The sequence below is a fragment of the Ruditapes philippinarum genome, unplaced genomic scaffold (assembly GCF_026571515.1).
Source record: "Ruditapes philippinarum isolate M1 unplaced genomic scaffold, ASM2657151v2 ctg3813_1_1_1_1, whole genome shotgun sequence".
Classification (NCBI taxonomy): domain Eukaryota; kingdom Metazoa; phylum Mollusca; class Bivalvia; order Venerida; family Veneridae; genus Ruditapes; species Ruditapes philippinarum.
This window is the reverse complement of record NW_026857040.1, coordinates 76,782-93,295: the sequence shown is the minus strand read 5'-3', so window position 1 is coordinate 93,295 and position 16,514 is coordinate 76,782. Positions and strand designations below refer to the sequence as shown.

Below are 16,514 nucleotides of genomic sequence, written 5' to 3'. Positions count from 1 at the left end.
CGCTATGTTAAATGCTTTCCCATATTAGTGCTAAAATTTATGTCATGTCAAGAAAAAATTTCCCAAATAAAAAATAATAAAAATTTGGGCACATAAAAATGTGTCTATTTAATTATCTTTTTTTTTTTCTGGTTTTGTTTTTAGCCCGGAAAAAATGCCCTTTTAAAACTAGTTTGGGGGTACCGGTGAGCAGTCAGTTGGTTTCAAAAAATAAACAGGGGTAAAAAATTGTTTGGGTTATTCCAAATTTAGACTTATCGTTTTCTTTGACATTTATGTTTGGGGGCAAATAGCAAAAGTTATTTTTTGATCCACGTGTAATTAGGGTTATATACAGGGGTTTGAAAGTAACCCAAAATTTAAGGAACTATAATAAACGACTCAGTATTGAATGTTTCGTTTTAATGATAGAACCAATGAAATAGTCGGTGTTCTAAGACTATCTAACATCCTTGTGTTGTAAGACAATCTTACATCATTTTGTCGGACAAATCGGTGTTGAAAGACAATCTTACATCATTTTGTCGGACAAATGGGTGATGTAAGACAATCTTACATCATTTTGTCGGACAAAAAAATCTTACATCATTTTGTCGGACAAAGTGATGCTCTAAGACAATCTTACATCATTTTGTCGGACTAAGCGATATTCTCAGACTATCTTACATTATTTTTTCATAGTATATTACACTAAAGCCTTCGGCCTAACGTTACCTTAGTTAATAAACGTAATTTGAGAATGTAATTGATTTTCCTTTCAGATAACAAATGGATACAAAAAGGAAATTTTGGATATAGCAAATGATTATGTAAGCAACACAAAAGACTCGGTAAGTAATTAGCTATTCGTTTTTTTGCATAATAAATTGGCAAGTGAAGATAATGTATCGATAATGAATTTAATAATCATTGTTATTTTTAAAGAGGTCATTGATAATTGTCCTTGATTAACATTTTTACCAACGTGAGGATCATTAAAGACACAATTTAATCATTTACATTATTGTCATCAGTTTTTATTATCAATATTGTATTTTTTATTCTCGTGATAATAACAATTATTGAATTTGTGTGATCTACATCGTTATTATACTAATAGTTAGGTTTGATTATCATTATCGTCAACGTCACTCAGCATGATTAGTGTAAATGCCAGCATTGTCGTTGCGACCGCCTCCGTTGTCGAGGGCTTAGAGTCGATGACTTCTAATCCAGTTACCTCTCTGGCGTGGGTTCGATCACCGGGGGATGGCTTGGTGTTTAGGCGCGGAGGGAAGGGAGTCTATACCGGTGTAACTCTCCAGGAACGATTTTTTAGGAAAAATACCCGCCATATTATCTGAAATAAATGGTGAAAAAAAACGTAAATGAAACAAAAAAGCATTGTCCCTTATCACCCGACGTTTTTGTAAATTTTTGTTATCATAATGGTAAAAACCCTGTTTACTACCCTTGGTTAATTAAAGATCAACAAAACCACGAAAAATTATTATCGTAAGTCATAATTTTCTGTTAATGTTATAATAATTTTTCAACGCCACAAATGTCTTTTTTTATCATTATAAACACATAATGTTTGCATTATCGTTTTTGCATACGTTAAGAGGGTTTTCAATTATCGTGAACACCAAAGTTTTTATTAAAGGTCTTTTCCCTCACGTTTTTCATTTTTGTCAAAGTCACGTTGAACAATTATGTTTTATTGCATGCTTTTTTGGTAGAATACCAGCGTGAATAATACTAGAAACCCACTTAAGGTATTAGAACCCTAATGGGCACTATCAGGAACTAAAAATTTGACATCATAAGTCAGATGTATACCTTAATGTACACCTGTATGCAAAATTTAAACAAAGTTTACCGTACGGAAATCAAGTTATGGCCACTTTTCTGAACTCAAGTTAGGATGTTATGAGGGCCCTTTTTTAGAAAGTAGGAACCTTTAAATAATCTGCAATAACATTCTAATGAAAAATGTTTTCCCATTAATTTTTGGTAAGAAACAAATAGTACCATTCAGCTAACAATCCAAATAAGCAAAATTATGGTTTCTACTTAAAATTTATGAAATCTGTATAAAAATGTTACCCTACCCCACTCATTTTTACCACGTGTCTGACCATTTTTCTACTTAGAAAGCCTAATTTAAAAAATTCTTAAAATTTACCCAAATGAGTGCCTGTTTTCAAAGTTTCCCTAAATTTTTAAAAAAGTATATTGGTTGATCTTGTAAAATATGAAATACTTTTACCGTCTAGTTTTGATTATATTACACTTTGAAAATATCAGGTACCATATTTATTACTATATTTAGCATAATTTAGCCAATAAATACCTATATAAATTAAAAAATCAAAATTAAACACTTTTTTCTTTCCTAATGGGACATGAGAGATACATAAATAATGTTAAAAGAAAAAAAGAAAGAAAAAAAAAGTTGACCCTTCTGGGGATTGAACCCATGGCCCTCATTTTCAATGCAGTTAACAGTAGTTCTTGCCTATTTGAATACTCTTCAAAGCGGAGGTAATGCATTAGGGTGCTAATACCTAGTTGTATTATTATTTTGCGCGATTTTCATTTAGTATTAGGTTAAAATGTATTTTTAAACGTTCCATTCTATATAATAAAAATATTGTTACGTTTAGTGTAAGATCGAAATATAGTTCACCTCGTGAACACCAAAAGTTCATATTTCACTCGTGGCTGTGTCACTCGTGAAATACACCTTTGGTGCTAACTCGGTGAAATATATTCCGATCTTACACTGAACTAAACAAATATCCTCTCAACGCCACGTTATCATCATCGTTAAAGCCACGTTAACTATCTATTTTATCATTATCATCAACACCACGTTTGCAAATTATGTTATAAATATCGTCAACATCATGTTATCATTACCGACACCATTACATTGACTATAAATGTTATCCTATCGTCAAAAACACACTTACTATCTTTGTTATCATTATTGTCAACATCTCGTTTATTTTTTATTCATTATTATCGTAATTATCACTTAAAAATTGCCATTACCATTATCGTTATAATTACCATTACTGTTTATTTCAATATTGTCGTGAACTTCTAGTTTAATGTCAACGTTATAATGTATTCAATATTATTGTTTCTATTCCTCAGATCAGGAATGACATTGGCAAATGTACACCATTATGGAACCTCTATGATTCCATTATATTGACGTCAGTGTGCAAATACATTGTTGATTCATTCGTGAGTTCTCTTTTCTTGCATTGGAATGCATAATTATTTTATCGAACAATTTCGAACGGCATTTATTGGACATTCGAATAAATTTAGTATCTTATTATTTATTAATGTTATTTTCTCTAAAACTTTATTGTTTCTTAAAGTATACATGCCAAAAGATTTTATATTATTTCAAATCATAGTTTACATAGTTTTTATTTTACCAACTTGTCCATGCCATATTATTGAAACAATCAAAAATATAGAAAAGGAACATGGAACGATAATATACCAGATAAATAATAGATAATGTGCTACGTTTATGATATATAAATCGTTTTCATTGCATAAACATAGCGTTAAACTATAGGCGCTAATGAAATTTGGTTCTTTTTCCATTCAAACGATCTTTAATTTTGGTATGTGATAAATATAATATTAAATTCGTATAAGTTCAGAGACTCGCATAATATAATTTTATTCAACTCGTTCAATAAATTCAGTATTAAACTTACACTCATTCAATATAATTTTCAGAATGGTTTCTGGTTCGCGATCGGATGGTGTTTATTCTTTTTCGTTCCAAGTATTGTATTTTCTGTAAAGCTTGCCAAACATTATCGCACCATGAACAGCGACGCAGAGTCAGATATGTGAGTACACTTAAAAGCTGCATTCTTCCAGATGAGCAAAAAAAATCAAGAAAATCAGACTTGATTGAAATTAACTTAGATTTTAAGCAAAATAGATACATTCACAATTCAAGAAATAATTTTCATGTTATGTGCAATTTATTACTGTTTCTTGCAGTATTTAAATTATCATATTTCTACTGCGTGACTAATTTTGCACATTCGTTTTTCTTATTTTTGTAAGTGCAGTTTGCAAAGTGCAAATTACTTTGTTGTTCAATTTACAATTATTTTCTTTTTAATATATTTTTTGAAAAACAATCTTTAACAATAGGATGAATCTGGAGGTATTCTGATTGAACGTGATTAATAAATGCTCTATAAACTTATGAAAGCCTGACCATATTGTTAAATGGATCTCTAATTTGCAGAATTTTGATACAAAAGCGGACTGTAGAGTGCGAGGTTTTTAAAGCATTGTATTTTACGTTTAATTCGTGACTGTCGCACGAAAACAGTTAAGCAAACCATGTATGAGTTTTGAACTTACTATTCTTGTTTGCATTGCTAATCCCTATAATAAATTTCAGAATTTCCAGTACGGTGTATATCGTATAGTGGCATTTTATTTAGAAACCATTAAAACATGTTGTTACTTGAAACATCATGTACCTCAAACAGACATTTTATTCCAATGTGTTAGTGTTTTCTTTAATCCCTAATGGAAACAATTGCTTTTCTTATTTTTCCTACAGACCTAAAGGTGACACAAATAATGCTTACGACACCAGTTCAAATGATCACTTTAGAAGGTATGATATGGAACGCCGTGACTGTCTTATGTAATCAATGTTTTTGTTATCTTGTGAAACAATGATATTATTTTGTTGTTTGAGCATGTTAACATGTGCAATTTACATCATGTCTTGTCAAAGGAACATGCTGACTTGTACAAACAGCATGTTAACTTGTCAAATTATTATGATGACATGTGGAGACAACATGCTAACTTGTCAAAGTATCGTGATGACTTGTGCAAATGACATGGTAACTTGTCGAATTATTGTGATGACATGTGCAAACAGCATGTTAACTTGTCAAAATGTAATGATGACTTGTGCAAACGACATGTTAACTTGTCGAAATATTGTGATGACATGTGCAAACAGCATGTTAACTTGTCAAAGTGTCATGATGACTTGTGCAAACGCCATGTTAACTTGTCAAAGTATAATGATGACTTGTGCAAACGACATGTTAACTTGTCGAATTATCGTGATGACATGTGCAAACAGCATGTTTACTTGTCAAAGTATCATGATGACTTGTGCAAACAGCATGTTAACATGTCAAATTACCATGATGACTTGTGAAGACAGCATGTGAACTTTTTGTATCATTTTTGTAAAATTTTGTATCATGCTGACATGTCAAAACGTACTGTTAACTTGTCAAAGTATTATGATAACTTGTGCAAATGTCATGCTAACATGTCAAAATTCCATGATGACATGTGTAAACAGCATGTTAACTTGTCGAATTATCGTTATGACATGTGCATACAGCATGTTAACTTGTCCAAGTATCATTATGACTTGTGCAAACGACATGTTAACTTGTCCAAGTATAATGATGACTTGTGCAAATGCCATGCTAACTTGTCAAAATTTCATGATGACATGTGCAAACAGTATGTTAACTTGTCAAATCATCGTGATAACATGTGCAAACAACATGCTAACTTGTCCAAGTATCATGGTGACTTGCGAAAGCGATATGTTAACTTGTCAAAATTTCATGATGACTTGTGCAAACAGCATGTTAACTTGTCAAGGTATCGTGATGACTTGTGCAAACTCCATTCTAACTTGTCAATGTATCATGATGACTTGTGCAAATGCCATGTTAACTTGTCAAATAATCTTAATGACTTGTGCAGACAACATGTTAATTTGTCAAAGAACCGTGATGACTTGTGCAAAACACATGTTAACTTGTTAAGGTATTATTAGCATGTCATCACGATAATTCGACAAGTTAACATGCTGTTTGCACATGTCATCATGAAATTTTGACAAGTTAACATGTCGTTTGCACAAGTCATCATGCTATTTTGACAAGTTAACATGTCGTTTGCACAAGTCATCATGATACTTTGACAAATTAACATTTGTCTGCACATGTCATAATGATTATTTGACAAGTTAACATGCTGTTTGAACAAGTCAGCATTGTCTTTAGACAAGATATGATGTAAATTGCACTTGTTAATATGCTTAAATGACACAATAATATCAACACTTCACAAGATATCAAAAACATTGATAGCATAAGACAGTCACGGCGTTCCATAGTATAATATTTGATACAACTTTCATGTATTATTATATAGATGTTAACAGTACTTAATAACGTCAGCTCTTTATCTATATATTAATGCTTTTAATTAAATGACTGTAGTATCATCTTAATTTCCATTCAACATATGCTTTATAGACCCCACTGACGTGTCTGGTAGCCAATTATCGTGCCTTCGTTTTTCGCCTTTTAAGGCGAAGACACGACGACACGACGAATATAGGGCGCCGATATGAAAATTTCTACCCACCGACACGAAAGTTCTACAGAAGAAGACCTCGAGTCTTCGCCCATTTAAATATTGCTATTTCGCCTAAATGTATCGTGTCTTCGTGTCGGCGCCCTCTTAAAAGTCATACAAGGCAAAGGCTCGATAAGTGAGCACTATCATCGTGTCTTCGCTTTCAACTTACGAGGGGCGAAGACACGAAATGGCAGAAATCAGCCACCATAGATGAGAGAATCATTTTACAAGAATTGGTACAACTTGTTATCATCATGAGCTATGATATTTTAGAATGATCATAGATTAAACATTTATTGTTGTTGTTTTTTATTTATAGTAACAAGGTTGGACACTCGGATATTCCTGACAGTCAATATTAAAACAGACGCCCAACATACAACATGGACTAGTTGGGAAAAATTTGAACTTTTATTTCAATTTTCTTATTATTTTTAACTTTTGTATGTCTTAAAACCATCCCCTTCCAGAAGAGAAAAATGCTATGATATATGAGCAATCAGCTGCCAATCATATTATCATAGTATCAAAAAATGAAAAATACGAAAAAATAAAAAAACTCTTATTGAACGTGTAACTGCACCAGCGTTTTTTTACACATACATGTATTATTCTTTTACCACTTATTTCGACATGTTTATGTTATAATTTTTGTATTCTGTTTTAATGAAGAATTAATGTTATAAATATTGTAACTATTGATGTTGAAGGATCACAATGCCCGTATATACATGTATAAGTTTATGGAAGTTTATTTAAGCTAGTTTGTTTAATAGAGAACTTTATTTATGCTCTAGAACTATGTCCACCGCTTAATATACACCTTCATCAAACTTAAGCAACTACGAATAACATTTATTTAAACAACAAAAGTCGCGTTAAAAAGACTTTTTAATATCTGTCTACGATACTACATTTAGAATTTAAGTCGATTATATGACGTCATAAAACAAAAAGCTGTGATTCTTTTTTACGGGTTTAATACCAATGAACTGTGATGTCTTTTCAAATTCCATTTGAAATACTTGTCTGTTATATGTTAGTTGTTTTATTTTTGTAGAAATCTTTCAAACTGTATTTTTTATTTACACAGAAGTTTTGTTAATGCATATTTTTGGAATATCAATTTTTTCAGACATATAGACCTTTTTATAATACGATTTTTCCATAGCATACATGTTGCATTTCGCGCATGCGCATTCTGCGTAGGGCAAAAGCGCAATAACGATAGACTACATTTAGCGTACTTGAAGGCAATAAAAGACGTGATTATAAGTTATGAAAACTGATTTTTTTTGATGAATTAAGCGGTTAGTACTTCAAACGTGAATTGATATTTATAACAAATATACAAAGTTAGCGGGCCTAATAATTCAATGACCATAAGTCCTGTTCAAGGTATCATACAATGACTTTTTCATCAGTAATTTAAATTGAAACAGTAGGGTGTTAAAGATATAATTTTATTACCCATGTATTACATATTCTAACACGACTCGCATTTTTCCCTATTGAACATAGAAGAACCGAAAGTGTGTGTTATAATGCTATAAAATCACTGTTTGACGTTCTATATTTAGACATGTGATGTAATCATTATACACGTTTGACGTAGCCACTAAAAATGTGACGCGCTGACAATAAGTACGGAAACAAATCAAGCACAATTAAGCTAAATATCAGGTACGGCAGCATTTATTTGTTGGTGTCGTGTTAGAATCGAAATAATATATCCAAATCGGTGATTTTATTGCTTGATAACATCACTGTGTGTCGTTCGGATGCGCATCATTATATCACTCGGGCTACGCCCTCGTGATATAATTCCTCGCACCCGAACTCCAAACAGTGATGTTATTGAGCAATAAAATCACAGTTTGGGATATATTATTTCTTAAATATTACACACTCGATATTCCTGCAAGGCGGTAATGAAGTGTCAAACGGATTGACACGTGATCGAGTGACCGCTTAATCGTTATTTGCCAGCTATAGATTTTAGTATCATTCAACCGGGACGTTTTAGTAACATGACATAGTCAATCACATAAAATTATGAAATTATCGTTATTTAAATTACTTTTTAAGTTTATACCATCAATGTTTATTAATTTTGTGAAGTGACAATTAAATAGTGTACGTGGGGTCAAGTTGGAAAAAAGATAATAGTAGATAAGCTGAAAACTTAAAATGCATTAATTATCACTTGTTCCGACTTATTTTCAGAATAATAATAAACCTCTATTTTAAATGTCTTTAGTTTTTATAATAACAATTTAAACAATTAAAAAAAACTTCTTTATTTGATAATATATATTTCGACATGTTTGTATAACAATTATCTCATTGTCATGTCCGTGATCGTAAGAGAGAATTCTATAACAGTCGTCTTTTCCGTGTCTTTTTTGTGGCAATTTTGGCCACAAAGCTATAAATGTATTTTTCATGTTTGTGTAAAAAAGCTATTTTATATGATTTCCTGTTTTTTACCTTAAACTGACTCTGAATTATCTATGGACGTTTTTTGCCCTACTCAGATTGCGCATGTGCGTGAAAATACTACTTCCGGTCAATTTTTTCATAGCAACAGACCGCGTCGTAAAAAGGTCAATATCATGCATAATGTGTTATTTTCTTCATAAACGTCATAGCTTTTAGTAATTTGCTACAAATAAGAAACAGAGTTTGGCTTTTATAACTTGAAGAGCATAATATTTTTTTCATACGCAATTAGATACACATATATATATCATAAATTGAATGAACGTTCTCCCTAAATAATCATTTTTTTCTGTTTGTGTAAGTATTGCATCTAAAAGAGTGCCTTTAACAGATGTTTATATACGAAATCTAGAAAATGTTATCCCTCGGATTCATCAAAACAAAATTACATGGAAATTGCAGACTCAGTTTGATCGAGTCTGTATATGAGGTAAAATGAAAAATGCAACATATCACACTCCCGCTAGCACCGGCTTGAGCGGTCCTAATTTTTCATCACTTAAAATATCTTGAAACAATGATTCCGAATCTAGTATACTGAGATTTTATATTTTCTATATTGCTGTTTCCAATTTTTCTATCACATGATACCAGCAATGCACGGTACATGCGTATATCACACTCTATTTTCCTTTTATCTATTTAAGTATTTTACAGATATTTGATTTTGTTATATCCGTCCAAACTGTGTACACTTTGTGTATTTATTTTATAATAAAGACATTAAAGATGAAAGTCTTTGTTTTCTTTTGCAAGCATTACTCATTAGAATATTCAGGCACATACAACAGTTGACAAGTCATGGTATATATGGACGAATTATTAACGTTTCACCTCCATCGCTGTTAACTGTAATACCTTTATGAACTATATAAATTTTCCTTTTTCTTATGTGTGAATGTACATAGTCTTATGCGTGCGCATGCGCTTGTGCGTTTTTTGCACAAGAAAAGGAAAACGACTCAAAAAGATCTAAGAATAAACGTATTTTTTTTATAGTTTTTACAAGCAATTTTGTTCATCTCTGTGATGTCATCAGATGTCTCCATTCTCTGACTGCAAAGAAATCAAATAAAAAACGGTTTATTATTGGTGAATATTATAGTATACTTCTTCAACAACAAGTAACTGATTACTACATGCAGTGACATCATATCCTACTGTGATGTTTTTAAATAAGAGACGTTAGCCTTTTTTCTTTTGTGTAAAAAAAGACATTTCTATAAACTACCATGAAAATCTGTCACTTTTTAAAGCTATGCAGGATATATTTCACTAAAGTTAGATATGAGTATTGTTATCTAAAATATAAAGGGCTACTCTCACGTTTGTATTTTATTTCAACGCAGGATTTTTAAAACATCATAAATAAATAAATAAATAAATAATACGAGTCAAGTGAACATTCTTGCATATCAGACAGGATTGATTTTATGAATAACGTTTTTTGTAATTTCCGTCCGGATTATTATTTATATATAAATGCAAGAAAAAATAATCAAACACCGGTTGTAGTCACAGACAGTAATATGTTACTTAAGAAATAATATATCCCAAACTGTGATTTTATTGCTCAATAACATCACTGTTTGGAGTTCGGATGAGGGGAATTATATCACGAGGGCGTAGCCCGAGTGATATAATGATGCGCATCCGAACGACAAACAGTGATGTTATCAAGCAATAAAATCACCGATTTGGATATATTATTTCGATTCTAACACAACATCAACAATTAAATGCTGCCGTACCTGATATTATGCTAAATTTCGCCTGATCTTTTTCCGTACTTTTTGTCAGCGCGTCACATTTTTAGTGGTTACGTCACGTGTATAATGATTACGTCACATGTCTAAATATAGAACGTCAAACAGTGATTTTATAGCATAATAACACACACTTTCGGTTCTTCTATGTTTAAAAGGGACACATGCTGGTCGTGTTAGAATCTCGGGTAACCGTTTAGGGGCAACTCAACAACTTCTCGTTAGTGCTGAAAACAATTACTATAGTGGGACGGGAAATAAAGTATCTGTTGTCAAAATAGTGCAAGTGGTGATACAAGCATGAAACTTTTTAATTGTATTTTCTCAATTTTCCGCCCCACTACTAGTATCAAGCTTGATATTAGGGTTTGTCAGGTCTGAACCGCCAGTCGTTGTTACATTCTTATTGTAGCTTATTTTAAAGTCTGACTATGCGTGTTTAAAAAACGCAAAAAAGTTGATAAATATCTTCACATTAATCAAATTGAAAAATAATCCTAATAAGTTAGGATATTAATGACAAACAATAGGATAAGGATGCTCTCCCGTAATTACCCTGCATTACAAACCTGTTATGTATACTTGCTTATACACGTATATAGTCCGAATATTTCATCGTTTTGAGATATTTGGTTCTTGTTCAGAATCTCGCTTCTTAAGGGGATATATTGTCCAGATACAAAATAGCATAATATCTTAACGTGTAATTAGTTGGAATGGCATATGTATCACTGAACATATCAAAAATCTTCCTCAAACCATAACAGAAAGAAGTTACATATGTATTTCTACGGTTACTGGGTTCTTTACCAATACTTTGTTGTTCTGTTCATCAAGTTACTGCCAACTTCTCATTCTTGACATGCTGTCCCTATTGCATAAACAGGGGCCTTATACAAGGGTTGAGGCCAGCAATTTCAACATTGCCATAAGCTCTCTACATGTAAAACCTTAACGTTATTGTCGAATGTTTATTACTTTACTATACTCGTATTTACTGCATTAAAGTGACGGCAGAATTGTCCAACACAAATGCAGACTGGAACGGTAGTGATCGCTTGGAGACGGAAAACGGAAATTTTACCTACTCGGTCTTGCCTTAAGACACCCACCCCCTTTTACCAAGGCTGACATTTGCAACCCCGATCTTATTCTGAAGAGCGGGCGTTTGCGCGTAAAACTTTTAAAGAGGGTACATTTGAATCGTCAATGTGACGATTCAGTGTAATTCTTTGACAAGCGGCGTAGGTGTGTGTGTTTAGAATGTAACTGACACAACATAAGCAACCGCCACTCATGAAATATTTATTTTCATACCACTTGATGAAAATAAATCATGTATTTACAGAAAAAACTTGAATATCCTCTATTTATTTAAATAACAAACGTCGCGTTAAAAAGAAATTTTTTTACATATCTGCCTACGATACAACATGTAGAATTCGAATCGATTATATGATGTCATAGAAAATGGCTGAATATGAAAATTTTGGGTTGCCGGTCCAAAAAGCTGTGATTCTTTTTTACGGGTTTAATACCAATGAACTGTGATGTCATTTCAAATTTCATTTGCAATACTTATTTGTGTTATATGCTAGTTGTTTTTCTTGGAGAAATATTTCAAATTGTATTTTTTATTTACACAGAAGTTTTGTTAATGCTTATTATTGAATTTTTTTCGGACATATAATATTATTATCCATAATGAATTGATAATTTTTATTTCATTAACTTCATGGCTTTTAGTAATTTGCTTCAAATAAGAATCATAGTTTGATTTTATAACTTGAAGAGCAAAATATTTTTTTCATACGCAATTAGATGCACGTTTATACATATAAAATGAATTCACTTTCGCCCTAAATCATCATTTTTTTCTGTTTGTGTAAATATTTCATTCAAAAGAGTGGTTTATAACAGATGTTTTTATACGAAATCTAGAAAATGTGACCCCCCCCCCCCCCCCCATGATTCATCAAAACAAAATTACACGAAAATTGCAGACTCAGTTTGAAGGAGTATGTACATGAGGTATAATGAAAAATGCAACATATCTCATGCCCACAGCACCGGCTTGAGCTGTACTCATTTTTGCAACTCATAAAAGTGCTGGAATCAATAATCACGAATTATGAGTTTTTAATTTTTCTATATTGCTGTTTCCAAGTTTTCTATCACATGATACCAGCAATGCACGGTACATGCGTATATCACACTCTATTTGCCTTTTGTTTATTTCAGTATTTTACAGATATTTAATTTTGTTATATCCGTCCAAACTGTGTACACTTAGTGTATTTATTTTATAATAAAGACATTTAAAATGAAAGTCTTTGTTTTCTTATGCAAGCGTCATTCATTAGAATATTCAGGCAAATAAAACAGTTTACAAGACATGGTATATATGGACGAGTTATTAACGTTTCACTCCCCCATCGCTGTTGAGGACTCTAATACCGTTATGAACTGTAATACCTTTATGAACTATATAAAGTTTCATTTTTATTATGTGTATGTACATAATCTTATGCGTGCGCATGCGCTTGTGCGTTTTTGCACAAGAAAAGGAAAACGACTCAAAAAGATCTAAGAATAAACGTATTTATTTTATAGTTTATACAAGCAATTTTGTTCATCTCTGTGATGTCATCAGATGTCTCCATTCTCTGACTGCAAAGAAATCAAATAAAAAACGGTTTATTATTGGTGAATATTATAGTATACTTCTTCAACAACAAGTAACTGATTGCTACCTGCAGTGACATCATATCCTACTGTGATTTTTTAAATAAAAGACGTTAGCCTTTTTTTCTTTTGTGTATAAACTACCATTAAAGCTAAGCAGGACATATTTAACTCAAGTTAGATATGAGTATTGTAATCTAAAATATAAAAGGCAAATCTCACGTTTGCATTTTATTTCAACGCAAGATTTTTAAAACATAATAAATAAATGAATAAATAATAATACGAGTCAAGTGGACATTCTTGCATATCAGACAGGATTGATTTTATGAATAACGTTTTTGTAATTTCCATCCGGAATATTATTAATATATAAATGCAAGAAAAATAATCAAACACCGGTTGTAGTCACAGACAGTAATATCTTACTCTCGGGTAACCGTTTAGGGGCATCTCAACAACGTTTCGTTAGTGCTGAAAACAAGTACTATAGTGGGACGGGAAATAAAGTATCTGTTGTCAAAATAGTGCAAGTGGTGATACAAGCATGAACATTTTCAATTGTATCTTCTTCATTTTCCGCCCCACTACTAGTATCAAGCTTGATTTTGGGTTAATCAGGTCTGAACCGCCAGTCGTTGTTACATTCTTATTGTAGCTTATTTCATAGTCTGACTATGCGTGTTTAAAAAACGCAAAAAAGTTGATAAATATCTTCACATGAATCAAATTAATAACCTAATCCTAATAAGTTAGGATGTTAATGACAAACAATAGGATAAAGATGCGGTCCCGTAATTACCCTGCATTACAAACCTGTTAAATTAAAACTTGTATTTCAACAGTATTGAAAACATTTTTATATCTTTAAAATAGTTGTTCGAAATATCAATGTTTGAAATATAAAGATCTATTTACCTTGTCAAAAACTTGTCTTTCAAAAAAAAAAAATCCACAGTGCATTATTTGTGTAAGTGTGCGGGTGTGCATTTGCGTCTTTTTATGTATGGCTCGTTTGTTTATGTGTGTGCGTGCTGGTGTGTGTTTTGATTCCGAAATTAGTTGCCTAGGAGACCACGTGAGGAGTCAAATGAATGGCAACTTACTAGTTATGTACAGTATCATTAAAATTCAGAATTTATAGAAAGACCTAAAAGGTCGAGCCTCTCAGTAAAGATATTCAAGTTAAGAGAGATTGACTGTACGGTTAAGCTGAGACTCTTTCACGGTTGCATGTAAAACCGCACAACGCACTTTTGGGTCAAACGCACTTTTGGGTCTCAATCGAGAAAGGAATCCAAAAGTGCTTTAGTTACGAAGCTGTCTATTGAGCTCTGCTGAAGGTTTTCTTACTGTGTAATGTTTTCCCGCCAAAACATTCTAACCACGGTCAAAAGCATAGCAAATCGTTTATTTTCTTTAAAAAAAATCAAAATCTTGGGCATAGGATGACTTACAATCATTTATCCTTTTATCGCTATGTACTAAATTTCTGTTATAAACGGTTAAACATTAGTGAATACTGAAAATTGTGAAAATATAACGTTCAAGAAATGACAGATTTAATACGATATTGCCAGATGTTATAAATATTTTGGCCGGAAATTATTTCAGTAATACTACCCTAAATACAAAGTACTGACTTATTTCGATATGCAACCGTATTCAAGACGACGGCCGATAGCATTTCCGAACTTTTCCGTATGCAAATGTACGAAAGCCTAATAGTGTCAAATGAAATAAAAAATAAAAATACAAAGGCGTAATAACGCGAATAAAGGCTTTATTACGCGAATCAAAAGGCGTAATAACGCGAATAAAGGCGTTATAACGCGAATCAAAAGGCATAATAACGCAAATCAAAAGGCGTAATAACGCGAAAAAAGGCGTAGCAACGCAATTAAAGGCGAAGTAACGCGAATAAAGGCGTTATAACGCGAATCAAAAGGCGTTATAACGCGAATCAAAAGTCGTAATAACGCGAATAAAGGCGTTATAACGCGAATCAAAAGGCGTAATTACGCGAATAAAGGCGTTATAACGCGAATCAAAGGCGTAATAACGCGAATCAAAAGGCGTTATAACGCGAACATAAAGGCGTAATAAAGCGAACCAAAAGGCATAATAACGCGAAACGAAAGGCGTTATAACGCTAATTTTATACCATAAAAATTCCAAACCGTAGCCTTATGATGTAAGATAGGAAGAACAATGTTGATTGAAATGAATTGATCAAGATATACTTTTTATTTTCAATTATGTACGGATACGTCCTAAGGCCACAGTCTGATTTTTTAAATCTTTTATTAGGAAATGCTTTCGTGAGATTAGAGGTTACTATCACCCAACTATAGATACTTTTCGATAAAGACAAAGAAGACAATGTCTCCTATAATTGTAACTTAACAGAAACACTTTTACCCCTCTAAGCATACTTATCAATAATTAGAGATACTTTCACCCGAATGTGCCTTACGTATGCCTTACGTTTTTCCAAATCTTGTTACCTATACCCAATTACCTATAGCGTAATTAGGAACGACATTCACATAATTAAAAGATACTACAGGTTATTAAGTAATTATACAGGACATATCTGTATATAATTGAACATATGACGCACATATAAAATAAGATAAGATGTAAGAAAAAATAGAAATTCATTTACTATAGTGACATGTGTAAAATGACTAAAATCAATGATGTGAATTCAGAGTAACTGTATTGACATATAACCCAATGGACCTTTAAGTCTCCAAGTCACCTGATATTGACAAAAATCAAAGAGTCTTCATTAGTTTGTTACACATGGTTTGTAATATTACTGCGCAAATGGAATCATAGTTATTGTAAATGTATATTATATTATTCTATACGAGTTTATATCTTGAGCAATAAATTCAGATCAATATTGTTTTTCCTTTCTCACGTTACTTCGCCATTTGATAAGTATAAATATGGTATAAAATTGGCATTATCATGCGTTTGAATTTGCGTTATTACGCCTTTTGGTTCGCGTAACTACGCCTTTATTTGCGTTACTACGCCTTTTGATTCGTGTTATTACGCCTTTTGTTTCGCGTTACTACGCCTTTATTCGCGTAACTACGCCTT

At 32.1% G+C, this 16,514-nt stretch overlaps 1 long non-coding RNA gene across 1 annotated transcript; it reads left to right on the top strand.

Annotated features, from left to right (window-relative positions):
* Positions 1-741: 741 nt before the first annotated feature.
* On the top strand, positions 742-9,684 carry LOC132748610 (uncharacterized). The gene is made up of 5 exons (XR_009628288.1): positions 742-830; positions 3,145-3,237; positions 3,751-3,866; positions 4,601-4,657; positions 6,767-9,684. It is a non-coding gene; the product is annotated as an uncharacterized LOC132748610 (long non-coding RNA).
* Positions 9,685-16,514: the final 6,830 nt, after the last annotated feature.